This window comes from Pinus tabuliformis, chromosome Q (genome assembly GCF_031772625.1).
Source record: "Pinus tabuliformis cultivar Carrire ecotype Pingquan chromosome Q, CPIR1, whole genome shotgun sequence".
Lineage (NCBI taxonomy): Eukaryota > Viridiplantae > Streptophyta > Pinopsida > Pinales > Pinaceae > Pinus > Pinus tabuliformis.
Window position 1 is genome coordinate 481,015,809 of NC_142296.1, and position 16,672 is coordinate 481,032,480.

Consider the following 16,672-nt stretch of genomic DNA (forward strand, 5'->3'; position numbering starts at 1 on the left):
ATTATAGTCAACCATGGTCGCCCAAAGTTAAACATTGTCAACCTTAGTCAACTAAGGTCATCCTTGGTCGGTCACAATCAACCATGATCAACGAAGGTCTTCATGGTTGAATATGGTCAAGCATAATCGTAAGTCAATGTCTCTATGGTCAACCATGATCAACCATGATTGAATATCGTCAACCATAATCAACTAGGGTCAACCATGATCAACCATGGTTGAATATGCTCAAGCATAATCAACCAAGATCAACCAGGGTCAACCATGGTTAAATATGGTCAACCATGGCTAACCATGGTCATCCTTGGTTAGTCACAATCAACCATGATTAACCATAATGGTAAATCAATATCCTATGGTTATAATTGTTGAACATGGTAAACCAAGGTCTCTATGGTTAAATATGGTCAAACATAATTGTCAATCAATGTCTCTATGGCCAACCATAATAAACGATGGTCAACCATGATTAACCATGGTTGAATATCGTTAGCCATGATAAACCATGGTTGAATATCGTCAACCAGGATCAACCATGATCAAGGTCTTCGTGATTGAACAATGGTTTAATATGGTCAACCATGGTTAACCATGGTCATCATTGGTCGGTCACAATCAACCATAGTCAACCATAATGGTCAATCAAGATCTCTATGGTTAGAATGGTTGAACATGATCAACCAATGTCTCTATGGTTGAATTGGGTCAAGCATAATGGCCAATCAATATCTCTATGGCTAACCATGATCAAGGTCTCTATGGTTGAATATGGTCAACCATGATCAACCATCATTAACAATTATCAACCATTATCAATCATGATCAAGCATGGTCATCTTTGGTCAACCATAATCAACCTAGAACATTCCATGCTCTATCGACTCTTAATGCCTAACCATTGTCAACCATGGTTAGAATGGTCGAACATGGTCAACCAAGGTCTTTATGGTTGAATATGGTCAACCATAATGGTCAATCAAGATTTCTATGGTTGAATATGGTCAATAATGGTCAACCATCTTCAACCATGGTCAACCCCATCAACCATCTCAACCATTAATGTAACCATTTTTGTAACATTAATGTAACATTAACAACCACATTAATGTAAGCTTGATCATGGTCAACCTCATCAACCCTCGTCAACCATTGTCAACCATGATGAATCCACCCCAAATGTAGGATGTCAACTAACACAATTAAATTTACTAATATGATTAATATATGTCTATTAGCAACATTTTCCACTTTTTATATACCAATCAACATATAAAATTAACAACCATCATATATAAATCACATTAATAAATATAATTGTGTACTCATTTAAATATTTAAACATCACATTTTATACCACTAAAATTTACAATCTTATTAAAAACACTATCGACATATTTCCAAAAATAGAAAACATATCTAATATAACGAGAAACAATAGAGTTGGCTTTGTCAATCTTGCAAATCCGTGGCAGACGCTTTCCCCGACGATTTGAAAGGTGGGAATCAAATTTTGAAGATGCCTGGCCAGCAAAATTTGTTGATACTATTTTAATAGATATTTAATTAATTGGATTGGTTCAATATGAATCTTTTAAATTTAGTAAACAATATACAGCTTTTAATTAATTTATGTTATAAAATCTCTTTATTTAAGCATTTTACAACTCAATCCAGCCGAAAGAAAGATATATGGAAATATGTTGGTTTTAATGCGGTCATTCAAAATGTGAATACAATGTAAAAAGTAATATTTTATAATTAAGGAATACAATGTGAATTTGATGTGTATACTTTATACTTTATAGATAGACAGATAACTTTATATAATATATAATTATATTTTAAAATTATACTCATTGAAATATACAGAGATGTGCTTTTATATAATATATTTATTTTTATGTAATCTAGAATTAAATTTTTTTGCAGGAGAAAGATTACTTTTTGAATTTTATATAAAATGTACATAATTTAGCTCGTCTTAGATTTGGATTTGTGATATTTTAGAAAAAAGCATATGATTTTAATCATCAAGTCTTTTTAAACCATACATAAATTAAAGTATATCTATTTTAAGCCCTAATTATGACTAATTTCTAATATGATAAAATATTTTATTTAAATAATTTAATTATTTATTTATTGGTGGCAACATCTGATAAAATTAATTTAATTGATAGTAAATGGGGATTTTTTAATTAGATTTGGTTTGAGTGTTGGGAGGAATGGGTATCAACCTAACCACCTATATTTGATTCTCAAAAGTATAAGTTGAGTCGAAGAAAAAGGGATAATTAAATTATATATTTAGGATCTAAATGATATAATATTTGTTTATTAAGCATTTGCATTTTCAGAATAAATATATTGTATTTATTATCTTAAAAACAAATGCATTATGCTTAATATATTAAATTTATAGATAAATATAATTATAGTAGATATATTAATTGTAATATTTTTTTGAGTTAATTTGATCTATTAAATTATCTCACATATGTACATAGATCTTATATAATTCAAAAAAGCTTTATGGATTCTAGATAACCTATTTAAGAAAGAAAGATACATTGGATGCACCCAATAATAAATCTAATTACTAATTATTTGTAATCAAAGTTTGGCTTGTCCACTCACAGGGAAACAAAACTTAGAGGATTGACTAGCGAATGTAATATAGGAAAGAAACCAGAAAAGTTGAAATTTCCCTTGAAAGACTAAAATATTTGACTAGGTAAACCTCGAACAACAACCATTACAATTATATAGTGTGTCGGAATGATGATGGGAATGTTTAGAGAAGCTCTTGTAAGAATTGTCCACACAATTCCACCTTACTTATAGGAAAGTGAGGTACATAGGTTGATTAGTAACTTGTTCTACCATTCAAGAGTGTTAAGATGGTGAAGAATTTCAAAATGGTAAGTATCCCCCAAAAATAATAGTTATATATTAAAGAGTGAATTATTCTAAAAAATGGATTTAAAAAATATCAATTATTTATTGTAAGAAATATGTTGGTTATTTAGAATGCTCATGTTTGTAGTGAGAAACATTAATTTACAAAAACAAAAACTCACTTAAGTTTCCATATATATATATATATATATATTATATATATATATATATATATATATATATATATATATGTGGATTTATATTATGAAAATTATCTTCACATCTCTCTCTCTCTTCCTCTCCATATTCTCCTTCCCTCATGGAAAAGGAGGGAGAGAGAGGGGTGGAAGAGAGAAGGGTAGTGAGGGTGGGAGTTAGAGAGGGGTGGAAGAGAGAAGGGTACTGTGGGTGGGAGTTAGAGAGGGGTAGTGATCAAGATAGGATCAACATGTTATTTTTCATACATATTGATGTATGAAAAATATAAAAGTACAAAAGGATAGAGAGAAAATAAAAATAATCCTCATAAACCATAAGACACTGTGATATGATCTAGGAAATGATTTTAGGAGAAAACCCAACTGGAAGGTAAGGCTTCCTTTCTCTCTCTTTCTTTGAATTTAAAATGGTTCAAATACAAAGGAGTAAGGCCCATGGTCCATTGGATGATTCAAAATACAAACCATCTCTATTTTTCCCTCTCTCTATGCACTCTAAGTTACTTTCTCAACTATGGAATACAATACACTAGAACATAATTGAACCCCTTTCCTCGTTTGTGGTCCATTTATAACACAAATTGATAGTATACTCTTGGTTAACTTTTTACTCCTTCAATAACTTGATGCATAATCTGCTATGAGTATTCCACTAGATAGTTTGTCATGACATATTTGATAAAAATAAATTGAAAAATCCAAATCTATACTATGCGGGTTAATCTTTCCTTATATTTCTAGATTATTAAGTTATTATGTTCTTCTTAAGTATGAAAAATATAAAGATTCATAAATAGTGAACATATTAAAAAAAATTACTCATAGGGCACAAGACCCCAAGATATGATCTAAGAAATCTATTTGAGACAAAGCCTAGATGGAAGGTGAGGTTACTTTACTCTCTCTTTCTCTAAATGGAAAATGGTGAAAATACAAATGAGTGAGACATATGGCCCATAGGATGATACAAAACACACACCATTTATATTTTTCCCTCTTTTGTTTGAATCTCAACTACTTTTCTCAAATATGCAACAAAATGTAGTAGAATAGAATCAAATCCATTTTCCTCATAGTGGCCCAATTATAACATAAACTGATGGCCTATTAGTGGTTAAGATTTAACTCCGTAAACTCTTAAGTAGAGTTACAATATTAACCCGTATAGGGTGTTATTCATGATATTCATGTGGTTGGTCCCTTCTCCATGAGGAGTGTGGTTAAAGTGGCATTCTCTCAAATCATGATGGTCAAAAGAGGAAGTTCAACTTTCAAGGGGAAAAATTTTGCAAACATAACTTTTTCTCATGAATTTCTCATTCCATTTCAAGGGTATCTGAATGAAGATAAATTCCATAGGGTCTTGTGCAAAAGAGAGTTTTTTGACCCCCCAAAAAATTAGGAAATTCCTCAAACTTCCGTTTGAAGGTTTAGAACTCCAATTCTCCAAAGCGTGACATGCTAGAAAAAATGGTTCTCTGAGATATTTCCTCCATTTTTTCTAATCTAAAAGCATCATTATGGATGAAAATAATATAATGATCCAATGTGAATCATACCTCTCCCCATTTTCGGAGGATTTTCGTCGGCAAAATCTTTTACTAAATGAGGTGAAGAATTTTTTGTAGGTTTTAACCCCGTAGATAATTACCTACATGCGAATTCTAAAACACAGAAAATAAGCAATAGTGAGAGCATAGCACATAAAACTAATATACATAGAGATTTTCCCCTGGCTCACAAAACCAGGACTACGAGATTGATTTTCCATTATGTTCCTTTCAATGTTACAATACATATATATACATGCTGAAGCATCCAATACCATGGACCGAAAACCATCGCGCCCAAAACCATGTTCGAAAACCATGCACAAAACCATAGGTAGGTCCGCCCACCTAATATAGGGTCCAAAAAAAAAATTCCTCGGGGCGTTGCCCCAGACCCCATAGAGGGGGGCTAACTACCCCCCTCAAACCCCCTGTCACCCCCTCGCTACGCATCGGTGCAATGAAGGGGGGGCTCCACCCCCCTCTAACCCCTCGATTTAGCTAGGGGAGGTAGTCGTGGAAAGAATATAACACAACCCAACATTCTCCCACTTGTTGTTTTCTTTGCACAGGGGGCCACATGAGAGCTTAGTCATTTATCTAGCCCCACAATACCCATTGTTTCTCTACACCAAGAGAACTTCTGAAAGCTCATAGATTTTTTCAATGCATCTGGAGTATTCTTTAAAGTGTCCACCTTAACAACAACACCTTTTTGCCTTCTATCATATCCCTCACAAAGTGATACTGAACATCAATATGCTTTGTCTTTGAATGGTAAGCAGGGTTCTTTGCCAAGAAAATTGCACGTTGGCTGCCACACTCTATCCTTATTGATCCCTGTACTAACCCCATACTTGAACACAATCTATGCAACCAAACTACTTCCTTGCTTTCATGAGTGGTTGCCATGTATTCTGCCTCTATAGTTGATAGTGCCATTACAAATTGTTTCTTACTCATCCAATTGACTGCACATGCCAAATAGGTTAAATGCATACCCATTTATGATCTTTTTTGATCTAGATCTCCAGCCAGGTCTGCATCAACAAAGCTATGAATATCCATAACTCTATCTAATCATGGTCTTCCTTGGTAGCACAAACCATAATCACTAGTGTCACACAAATACCTGAAAACCTGCTTCACTATTGCCCAATGCTCCTTCCCTGGTTTTGACATAAACTTGATCAATACTCCTATTGCATGTGCAATGTCTAGTATAGTACAGACCATTGCATACATCAAGCTATCGACTGCACTTGAATATGGAGCATGGGACATGTCATCTTCTTCTTCTTGTGTCTTGGGACATTGTTTAGCAGATAAATTTACACCTATATGAATAGGAACCTTCACTGGCTTACTATCCTACATATTAAACCTCTGTAGTATTGTCTCGACATACTTCCTCTAGTTTAACCAGAGCTTTCTCTTTTCCTGATCTCTTTTAGTTTCCATGCCCAAAATATAGTTTGCAGCACCAAGATATTTCGTGTCGAATTTGTAGGACAATTGGGTCTTCAAATCTTGGATAATTTCTTTGTCATTTCCAACCGGCAACATATCATCCACATACAAGACCAAATAAATAACATGATGACCAATTAATTTAAAATACACACAATGATCACCTTTGCTTCTGGTGAAGCCAAGTCCCTGTATAAATGTATCAAATTTTTGATACCACATCCTTGGTGACTATTTAACCCATACAAAGACTTCTTTAACTTGCATACCAGTTCTTTCTTATGCTTCACGACAAAACCTTCAGGTTGCTTCATGTAGATCTCTTCTTCTAGGTCCCATGAAGAAATTTTGTCTTCACATACATCTGTTCTACCTCAAAATCAAAAGCAACAACAATAGATAACAATAATCTAATAGAATCTACCTTGGAAACATGAGAAAAAATATCACCAAAATCAATTCCCGATACATAGGAATAACCTTTTTCTACCAATCGAGCTTTGTATTTCTCCACCTTTCCTTCTTCATTTGTCTTCTTCTTGAACACCCATTTCTTGCCAATGGGTTTCCTTCCAGTCAACAACTCCACCAAATCCCAAGCCTCATTTTTGTCCAAAGTTGTCATTTCATCAACCATGGCTTCTTTCCAGAGTTTTCCATCCTATGAATCTATTACTTCCTTCACAGTTCTAGGATCATCATCAGTAATAGATAAAGAAAAATTTGAACAGAAAGTAGATGGACTACACCCTTTTGGCTTCCTTTTTTCTTGAACTGATCTTCTCACAACCAGAGTTTGTGGCTCTTCATCTTTTCATTCCTCTTCTGATGTAGAGTCTGATTCTTCTTCCTTTATCTCAAACTCTATCTTTTCAGGTTCCTTCTATGGGACTTCATGTTTAATAAAATCTTTCACCTCTCTGAACACCACATTTTGGCTATACACAACATTCATTGTTACTGGGTTCCAAATATTATAACCTTTTAAACCATCATTATACCCAATAAAAATGCACTTTTCAGATTTACTATCAAACTTTGTTCTTTTCTCCTTTGGAACATATGTACATATGCATCACATCCAAATACCCTCAAATGTGAAGGAGAGAGTTTCTTACCAGTCCATACCTCTTGTGGAGTCTTATCCTCCAACACTAATGAAGGTGATCTGTTGACTAGGTAACATGTTCTCTCCACTGCCTCTACCTAGAATTCTTGTCCTAACCCAATACCACTGAGCATGCTTCTTGCCCTTTCCATCAACATCTTGTTCATTCTTTATGAAACTCCATTTTGCTAAAGTGTGTATGGAGTAGTATTCTGTCATGCTATACCACACTTCTTACAGAATTCTTTAAATTCCTTCATGCAAAAATCTCCACCATTATCTATCCTCAGCACCTTTATCTTCTTCTCTGTCTGGTTTTCCACCAGAGCTTGAAATTATTTAAACCTATCAAAGACTTCAGATTTCTTCTTGAGGAAATATATCCATGTATGCCTTAAGAAGTCATCTATAAATGATACATAGTACACATACTTACCCAGTGATGGAACCTTCACAAGGACTCTAAACACATCACTATGCACAAGCTCTAATATCTGTTTTTCCCTCTTACCACTAGAGGGGAAACTCACTCGATTCTACTTCCCATATATGCAATTTTCACAGAAATCAAAATCCAGGGAGCTATTAGTCATACCTTCTACCATACCTTTACCATAAAGTATTCGAAGGCCCTTCTCTCCAATATGTCCAAGCCTTTGGTGTCATAGCATGGTCTGTGCTCCCCAAACCATCTTACATGTATCTTTTTTGAACACTGCTTTTACACCTACATCATCCAACTTGCTTACAAAAATTAGATTTCTGGCTAATGCAGGAATATGAAAAACGCCTAGAAGCGTACTAATCCTTCCACCTTGCAACTTCAACTTTACTTTTCTGCAACCAATGATTCTAGCCTTCCTATCATCCCCAAAGAAGACATCACCACCATAATATTTATCATACTTGTAGAACCACTCTCTATGGGGAGTGAAGTGAAAGGATGCACCTAAGTCAATCAACCATGCCTCGTGATCTACATGTGTACTTGAAGAAGCTAAGTACACATCCACACCTTCATCTGAGGTGGTTTTTGCCTCTATAGAAGAAGCATCATTAGATCCCTTTCCTTTGTCAGTAGCTTTAGATTTACAGTCCTTTTTGTAGTGCCCTTCTTTTCCACATTTCCAACACACCTTTACAGGTTTTCCTGGAGATTTAGATCTCCCTCTAGATTAAGATCTCCCACTCGATGACTTACTTTTGTTTCTGTTCTGGGACCGTCCTAATACAGACAAGGCATCACCATTCTCCTCTCCATATTTTTCTGTCTCATCTCCTCCATGAGAAAGGATTAAACTATTTCATTAAACTACAAGGCAGTTGCATTGCTACCTATTGCAATAACTAGACTGTCCCATGAATATGGTAGAGAACACAACAAACTGATGCACTTATCTTCATCTGAAATTTTAATATCAACATATAATAACTGACTTACCACAATATTAAATGCGTTTAGATTCTTTGTCACCGAGTCTCCATATTTCATCCTCAGGTTATACATATTTTTTTGTAGGAATAGTTTACTCATGAGAGACTTAGACTGGTACAAAGTCCCTAACGCTTCCCCTAATACATTCAGCAATACTAAATCTGAGACACACAATTGTATTGTTCTCTTTGCCTTTCGATCCAACTTGTTCCATTCTTCATCAGACACTCATGTTGGTTTAGTACCCAGATCTACTGCGATCCACTAATATTTTATCCACCAACAGATCCTCCAACTTGATTTTTCACAACTCAAAATCTGACCATTAAATTTCTCGATCTCTATCTTTCCATTGCTCACCATCTTCTTTCACCACCATAATCTATTCCGTAGATCTCCCACTGAATAGGTTCTATCATAGGCCCGAGCGAAACCCCTCATCAACAAAGGCATCCCCTTGAAGCCAAAATAGATCCGATACCAAATGTAAGTTTTAACCCTGTACAAAAATTACTTGCATATGAATTCTAAAACACAGAAAATAAACAATAGCAAGAGAATAACACATAAAACAAATATACATAGAGATTTTCCCTTGGATCCCAAAACCGGGACTACCAGATTGATTTTTCATTATGTTCCTTTCAATGTTACAATACATATACATACATGCCAAAGCATCCAATACCATGGACCGAAAACCATCACGCCCAAAACCATGTGCGAAAACCATGCACAAAACCATAGGTAGGTTCGCCCACCTAATATAAGGTCCAAAAAAAAATTTCCTCGGGGCGCTTCCCCAAACCCCGTAGAGGGGGGCTAATCGCCCCCTTCAAACCCCCTGTGACCCCTGCTATGCATTGATGCAATGAAGGGGCGGCTCTGGCCCCCCTCTAACGCCCCGTTTAGCTAAAGGAGCTAGTCGTGGAAAGAACATAACACAACCCAACTAGTTTTCCTCTGCCTTTGTGTTGGAGTACCATTTATCCTTGTTTGGAAGTTTTCCTTTCAACCCAATTTACTAAAGGTCATGCTACTGCTACCTTGTAGTTATATACCTCTTCTGTAAAATTGTATCATCTGTCAATTATGCTTTAACAACTGGTGTTGAATCCTCTACACAATGTAGGACTTGTTCCTCTATAGTTTATCATTGAATGCTCATAGATTTATAGATTTTCGACATTCACTACTAAGGAAATTCACATGCATTCCACTAGATTGAGTCTATAGGTATTATCTTCCACCTTTTCCATTATCTCAAAGGACCATATCACATAACTTTGATTTTTCACTAGAATTCAGTAGTCTGTCCTTGTTCAACTGTAGCCATACTCTATCTCCCACTCTAAATGACTTATCTATTCTATGTTAATCATGCATGGCCTTGTATTTTTCCTACGACTTTTTTCAATGTCTCATATACCTATAGATGGATTTTCCTAATCTTCTCAAAAAAAAAAAATCTACCATTAAGGCATCCTCTGCAACATCTTCCTCACTTCTCCTTGTTGTCCATATGCAATGTCTAAAGGTGAGGGTGTAAACTGTCAAAAAAAAGTTTCAAATGGGGACTTTCTAATAGAAGTGTGGATTGCTCTATTATAAGAGTGCTATATATACACAATAGTTTCATTTGACACTTTGAATGATTCTAATTCTAACCCATGAAAAATTGCACCAAATTCCTATTGACTACTCCTTTTCTCCATCCATATGTGCATAGAATGTTCTATAACTCTTCAAATTTGTGTCCATTTTCTCCCATATTGTAGTGTGAAATTCACCTAGAAATCTTGTGTCCTTTTTTGAAATGATTCTCCTTGGGACTCCAAGTGCATCCATTCCTATATAAGGAACAAGTTTCTTTATTTTTTCCATTGTTGGTGGTTTTATAGGGCATGAGAATACACAACTTACTAAAATTATCAACTACCAAGAACAAATAGTCATGTCCCTTCCTTGTTGTTTATAAAGATCCCACAAATTCCATGAAAATTCTTTCCCAAGGAAGAGTGGGTATAGATAAGGGATGGCATAGGGTGGTGCGGACTATGTGGAAGAGGTAAAAAGGATTTGGGATCCATTTTTGAAGGATCAAGGTAAGGGAGATAGGGTTTAATGCATTAGGGACTAAGAGTTGTGGTTGGAGATAGGATCTAAGGTTATTGGATAGGAAACTATGGGATATATGATGAAGGGGGAACAAACCTAGGCATAAATGAAATGTAGGTTCCTAGAGGTAGGAACAAGCCTTAGGGTAGAGGGGTAGAGAATGATTCAGGTCATAGGATAAATGGGATAGGGAAGGAATAGGGTAGTATGATAGAGGTTTTAGGGAAGGAATAAGGCCCTTGGATAGAGGGTCTAAGCATAAAGTTGATGAGGTCCCCCTCTCTCTTTCCTCATAACTACCCTTCCCTTCCTTTCTCTTTCCCCTGCTTCCTCACCCTTTTTTTCTCTCTCTTGTACTTCTTTTCCTCCCTTCCTCCTTCTCTCCCCACTCTCTTTCTCTCATTCTCTCCTTCCTCCCTTTCCCTCTCTCTCATACATGATCACTCTATATCTCTCCCTCGCTCTCTCTTTCTAAATTCCCAAGTCTACCCTTTTTCACCCTTTCTCCCTTCACCCCCATCTCTCTCTCCCCTGCCTTGACACTAATTTTCTCTTCCCTCTCCCCTCCTCTCTCTCCAAAATGGTCGTGATTCATTTTCCAACATATTATCTTGTGTTTTCTCTTTTCAATGGATTTTGAATAACCTAAAATGGACCTTCCATTCAAAGGTTATATAACTAATTTCAAAATATGATACCTTTGAAAAGTTTGATGTTATAGATTACCTTGCTAAACAAACTTCCACTTGATGTGACTATAAAATCTTTTTAAAATACAAAAATGAAAATTTGACTTATTTTAACTTAATATATCTTCTCTAAAATATCATGTGGTTGACTAAATTTAAATATGTCAAATAAAAGACTATAATAACTTTATGAAAACTTGTTAAGTGAAATTATATAAACTACCACATGTCCAATATTCAAATCTGATTTTGAAAATTCAATATGAAATACCATGTTTTGTACTTTCCTAAATATAAATATTGACACTCAATTTCTATATTTGTTAGGTTAATTTCTATATTTGTTAGTTTTGTTTTTCTTAGAACAACATTTTGAGAATAGTCACAACAATAACTTCCATATCTTATATTTATAAACTTATATTAATAAATGTTTTTTTAACACTAGTATTTCAGTATGTGTCCTCAAGTTCCCAAACTATTCATTGCCTACTTTTTTCTAGAAAAATGTTTTTTGGAAAGATTAGATTGCCAAGTCGAGTAATATTATGGTAGGATACCAATTATTATGAAGCAATTCTTTATCGAAATGTTCAAACCTTCGAATTTAATGGAAATGTTTAAGCCTTCAAATTGTTGAGAAGACGGATTAAAATATTTATTGTTGATGCATCTCATTCAAATTTATTATACTTTATTATAATTTATTTTAAATAATGGTAGTTTATTCTAGGTGGTTTTTTTTTTCAATAAAAAAGATGATGAGTCAGCATATAGGGATAGTAGTAAAAATAGTTATCTTCACTGTTTGTTTAACCACTAAATTATGATAAATTTTCCCACTTAAAAACAATAATTATTTAAAACTCAAACCATCTTTTTACATTAAAAAAATCCTAATTATAATCCAATCATAAATACAATTAATTTTTGTACTCAATGCACCTTCACAAAATAATATAAATCAATGAAATAATCGAAGGAGGTGGTGAGGTGATCAAGGAGGTTGTTGACAGTGAAATAGGTCAATGTAATAATCGAAGTTAAATGCATCACAAAATGTGCAGGAGGTTGTCTACATTGAAATAAAGTCAAAGCAATAATTCAATTATACGATATTGAGATGGGTAATCACCAAAAATGAAAAACTCAAGAGTGTAATATTAGACATCACTACGGGCGTTGAAAATATATTTTACACATGCATTACACTGAGATTCTAGCAGATCCGTTATCGTGAAAATATTTCCAATGCTGATCTCCTTCCGCTCCGACTTCGGCTTTCCATCCTGTCGATCAATAAATATGGCGTCTAATTGCATAACCCACACTGCACTGCCTTTGTTTCGAGCAACAAGATGCCCTCTTCTTTTTTGCTTTGTGCAGATACAATGAGTTTTCGTTTACTGTGTATTCTGATCGTTATATCGTATGGATATGGAGCATATGTGCGGCCTCCTCCTCGTTCAACATTATCAGTTGCTGTCACCAACATCTCCTCAACATCTCCTCAACAGGTAAGATTAGATCAATATCGTAAACGTTATTTGCATTAAATGTTGAGAAAACATTTATAGTTCGCCTTTGTTTTGCAGGTTCATATTTCTCTTTCAGGGAGGAATCATATGAGAATCTCTTGGGTGACAAAGGATGACGCTGTAAGCTCGATAGTTCAGTATGGAACCTCTCGTGGAAAATACACATTTTCTGCAGAAGGGGAAAAGACTAAATATAGTTATCTTTTTTACAAATCTGCAAACATCCACAACGTTGTAATTGGACCGCTTGCAGCTAGTACTGTCTATTATTATCGCTGCGGAGGTCATGGTCCAGAGTTTTCCTTCAAAACACCACCAGCCGAGCTTCCTATAGCGTTTGCAGTTGCGGGTGAGTCTCAGCAAAACCCATTATCTCCAAACATACAGCATCCATTTTAATCTTATATGATTGGTATTATTTTTGGCATGCATGAAAACTTTGGTAAACTGTGTATTTTGTTTGATGATGCGTGGAGGTTGGAGGTAAACACTTCACCCATTAGTCAAGCTTTATATCTCTGAAGATGGGCTAAGCGTTGATCTTTCAAACAAAATATATATAATTTACTGGAAATTAATAATATATATTTTGTTTTAAAAAAATTGATAATGTGCTACTTTTGGGGTAACCACTTCACTTATCAATCAAGCTTCATATCCCTAAACTAAGTAAAGTGTTAACCCTAAACGGCAGACACATTATCGAACAAACTACAAAGTTTACCGAACTTTTCAACAAGATCATGATTGTTTCCACTGGTTGTATAATCTACCCCATCATTAATTCCCCACTGGGCTCTCTGGGTATGTTGTGCAGGAGACCTAGGACAAACGGGATGGACAAATTCCACCCTAGCGCATGTGGGACATATGAAATACGATGTGTTACTTTTGCCCGGCGATCTTTCATATGCTGATAGAGTCCAACATCTATGGGATTCCTTCGGCAGGATTGTAGAGCCATTGGCTAGCTCCAGACCATGGATGGTCACCGAAGGGAATCATGAGGTGGAGAAGAGACTGTTCTTCGTTGAGCCATTCATAGCCTATAATGCACGATGGAAAATGCCATATAAAGAAAGTGGTTCCCCTTCGAACCTCTATTATTCCTTTGAAGTTGCAGGAGCACATATACTTATGCTGGGCTCCTACGCAGACTATGGGGTGGATTCCCACCAATACAAATGGCTTAAGGTAGGAAAAGATTTCACAAATTTGCTCATAATTGGTTTCCATAGGGTTAATTGCTAGCACATATTAGTGAACTTCTAAACACCCAATTGCATAACAAAGCAATTTTTTCTACACTGAATACTAATAAATATCGTACACTTCATGCTTTAATGGGCCCGTTTACCATTAAATAGTCCGAAAGGAATGAAGGTTCGTTTTTTTTTTCTGAAATCAGGGCGACCTATCCCGAGTGAACAGGAAGCTGACTCCTTGGCTTATTGCTCTGATCCATGCACCCTGGTATAACACAAATACCGCTCATCAGGGTGAGGGTGATGACATGAAGGAAGCCATGGAAGAATTGCTCCATGATGCAAAAGTGGACATTGTTTTTGCTGGCCATGTTCATGCTTATGAACGTTTTGTAAGTTCCAATCACAAATTCCTTTAATCTACTGCAAAAGTATTGGTTCTTCTAAAACCCTAATTGTTTGGTGATGGGCTGACCATGCAATGAATGTTTCAGACGCGGGTATATAAGGACGAAGCCAATCCATGTGGATCTGTGCATATCACTATAGGAGACGGGGGAATCGAGAAGGCCTTGCTTTAGTGTATTAATCCTTTTAATTTAGATTAACATTTTATTGGAAGCATATAGAGCTTAAAAAACAGAAATTAATTATCGGCCTAGTTTTGCAATTGAATTGGAAAAGAATAATCGCTGAGGGCAGAAACTAATGAATTATTCTTGTGAAATGAGAACAGGTACAAGATACCGCAATCTTGTTTGTCATTATTTCGTGAAGCAAGTTTTGGGCATGGTAAATTTGTGATTTATAATGCAACGCATGCACATTGGACATGGTACCATAATCAGGATGACTACTCAGTTGTTTCCGATGAGGTTTGGATTAATAGCCTTGCTAGTGATTCTAATAGTTGTTGAGAAGCAGATATTTGGTGTTCATCCTCTCAAAGAAAGGCAACAAAAAATGAGAGTAAAGTTGATTTCAAAAATATAACATTTAAGACGGGATCAACAGTTTGATAATTTCGAGAAGGAATCTATTTATATCTATGCATGAATAGATCATTTAATGGAATAATTGTAATAAGCAATCTCTTATTAGAGGTTTTCCTTTTGTAGCCTGCTCCACGGGGGATTTTTCTACCCTGTTCTTGTTATCCTCATGTGAAATTATCTCGTAAGGTATAATAATGATGAGTCTGTCTTTTCTTCTTTGGTTTATCAGATGTTTTTTAAAGTTTTAATTTTTTGGGATTTTTTTTTTTAAATGATAAAATTTGATTTTTTTTTTAATAATTTTTATAATATTAAATTTTTCAAAATGGAGATTTCTGTTGACTTTTTTGAACCCTTTTAAACCCTTAATGAGGTTCATTAGGAGGGAAGTTGAATAGGGAGATCAACAAATTATATAGTTATATTACATATATAATAGTAAATTCAAAGTCATAAAGAATAAAAAATGTTAAAAATATATTTGGTCAAAATTATTATATTTATTATTATTTTTGTCTAATAAATAGAAAAATAATTAGATAAAAATATAAGAAAAATAACAATTTATAAATTATAAAATATAAATAAGAAATGTTATTATAATAAAAAAATAAAATAATTATAATTTGTTAATTTAGCTATTCATCTTTCCCTTAATAATGAATCTCAAAAGAATTCTAAAAACTTATAATATGACCATAAAAAATAAAATAATTATTATTTGTTGATTTAACTATTCATCTTTCTTCTAATAATAAATCTCAATAAAATTCAAAAAAATCTAATATAATTTATCAATTTTTTTGTTTTAATATTAAATATATTTAAATACATTTTAGACCATTACAATTTATTATTATTAAAAAAAACAATATATAAATACATTTCCGAAAATAACAAACATATAAACAACCTTCTGATATTGTTTTTGATATACCCAAAGCAATAGAATTAGCTTAGCTAATTTTGCTCATCACTTTTTCCCAGACTCAGAGATTTGAAACTTGGAATTTTGTTAATCCCTGTTCAACTTTTTCGTAGACGCGGAAATTTGAAATTTGGGAATCAAATTTTGAAGTTGAGCCGCCACCTTTGATTTTTAATATACACATTAAATTAAATTAAATTATATTTATTATATGAATTTTGTATTTATAAGTAAGTAAATAATAAATATGAAATGTATAATTATATTTAAAAAAAAATAAAAATTTATTTAGCAAAATTACAAAGATTTTATATTGGACAAAATCAAATAAAACTTTATAGGTATATATCTTACAAAATAGACCCAACCAAAATCAAAATTTACATATCATATTATTACTAATTGATAATATGGGTCTTTATTGTGTATTCTACAACGAAACTATGTCAATGATCTATCATTCCTTTAGCCTAGTGCATTTAAAATAAAAATAAAATATACTCTAATTAAAAAAATGTCC

General features: G+C 34.0%; 1 pseudogene; it reads left to right on the forward strand.

The window, feature by feature from the left end:
• Positions 1-15,146, forward strand: part of LOC149220273 (purple acid phosphatase 18-like) — a 76,786-nt pseudogene extending 61,640 nt beyond the window's left edge.
• Positions 15,147-16,672: the final 1,526 nt, after the last annotated feature.